Source organism: Oratosquilla oratoria, chromosome 8, assembly GCF_046742065.1.
Source record: "Oratosquilla oratoria isolate Oo_2021 chromosome 8, ASM4674206v1, whole genome shotgun sequence".
Classification (NCBI taxonomy): domain Eukaryota; kingdom Metazoa; phylum Arthropoda; class Malacostraca; order Stomatopoda; family Squillidae; genus Oratosquilla; species Oratosquilla oratoria.
Genome location: NC_134784.1, coordinates 82,684,538 through 82,686,522, shown reverse-complemented (window position 1 = coordinate 82,686,522; position 1,985 = coordinate 82,684,538).

Here is a 1,985-nt window from a genome sequence, read left to right as displayed (position 1 = left end):
AGAGGAAGAAAATTAGTAGATTTAGAAAAGTAAAAGGGGGAGGTTAAAAAGAGGAAGAGGAGATGAGAAGAATAAAGAAAATACAGAAGCAGAAGAGGGAAGAGAAAGAGTAGGAGAAGAAGAGAAATAGGAAAAGAGAAAAAGAAAAAAGAGAGAATCAGAAAAGGGAAGTGAAGAAGGAGAGGAAGAGGAGAAAGAAAAGTAGGAGGACAAATAGGAAGAAAAGTGGGAGGGGGAGAAGAGGGGGAAGAAGAGAATAGGAAGACAAAGAAGTCGAAAAGGGAAGTGAAAGAGCATGAGAAAATGAAGAGAAACTAAGGCAGAAGGAGAAAAAGGAAGAACAAGAGGAGGAGGAGGAGGAGGAGGAGAAGAAGAAGAGGAGGAAAGAATGGTGGGCGGGGGGAAAGAAAGAGAAAAGATAACTATTATCGTAATGATCACCAATAAAGATAACAATACACTGAAAGCAAACTCCCTTCTCTCTGAAGTCTCGCATCTTCCTCCGCTTCAAAGACGTTGGTCTCTCTCTCTCTCTCTCTCTCTCTCTCTCTCTCTCTCTCTCTCTCTCTCTCTCTCTCTCTCTCTCTCTCTCTCTCTCTCTCTCTCTCTCTCTCTCTCTCTCTCTCTCTCTCTCTCTCTCTCTCTCTCTCTATCTCTCTCTCTCTCTCTCTCTCTCTCTCTCTCTCTCTCTCTCTCTCTCTCTCTCTCTCTCTCTCTCTCTCTCTCTCTCTCTCTCTCTCTCTCTCTCTCTCTCTCTCTCTCTCTCTCTCTCTCTCTCTCTCTCTCTCTCTCTCTCTCTCTCTCTCTCTCTCTCTCTCTCTCTCTCTCTCTCTCTCTCTCTCTCTCTCTCTCCCCTTCGCCTCTTCCTCTTCTTTCTTCCCTCATTTCCTTGAACTCCCTACTACCCTTTTACTGCCTTTCACTCCTCACCTATCATCTTCCTTCCTCCTTCTCCCCCTCCTTCACTATCCTTCCCTCTTCCTCTCTCTCCCTCCCCCTCCTTCACTATCTTCCCCTCTCCCTCTCTCTCCCTCCTCCTACTTCACTATCTTTCCCTCTCCCTCTCTCTCACTCCCCGTCCCTCTCCCTTCTTCCCTCCCCTTCTTTTCTCTCTCTCATTTCCCCTTTTTCTCTCCTTCCCTCTCCCTCCATTTCCCTTCTTCTCTCTCCCTCCATTTCCCTCCCTCCTCGTTTCCATCTTTATTCTCCCTCTCTCTACCTCTCTCTTCCTTCTTCCCTCCCTATATCTCCGATCCCTCTCCATACCTCTCCCTTTCTCTCCCTCCTTTTCACTTTCTCTCCCTCTCTTTCCCTTCATTTCCTTGCCTCCTTCCCTCCCTTTCCCTTCATTTCCTTGCCTCCTTCCCTCCCTTTCCCTTCATTTCCCTCCCTACCTCTTCTTTCATTTCCCTTCCTCCCTCGTTTCCTCTTCTCTTTCCCTTCTTCCCTTCCTCTATCTCCCATCCCTCTCCCCTCTCCTCCCTCCCTCTCTCTTTCTCTCCTTCCCTCTCCCCTCTTCCCTCCCTCCCTCGTTTCCTCCTTCTTTTTCCCTCTCTTTCCCTTCTTCCCTCACTCTATCTCCGTCCCTCTCCCTTCTTCTCCCTCACTCTCTCTTTCTCTCCTTCCCTCTCCCTTTTTCCCTCCCTCCCTCTCCCTTTTCCCTCCATTCCCTGTTTCCTTATTCACCCTCCCTCTCTCTCCCTTCTTCCCTCCCTCTCTCTCCCTTCTTCCCTCTCTCTCTTTCTCTCCCTTCTTCCCTCCCTCTCTCTCCTTTCTTCCCTCCCGCTCTCTCTCTTCTTCCCTCCCTCTCTCTCCCTTCTTCCCTCCCTCTCTCTCCCTTCTTCCCTCCCTCTCTCTCCCTTCTTCCCTCCCTCTCTCTCCCTTCTTCCCTCCCTCTCTCTCCCTTCTTCCCTCCCTCTCTCTCCCTTCTTCCCTCCCTCTCTCTCTCCCATCCCTATTTTCACTTTTTTTCTTCCTTACCATCC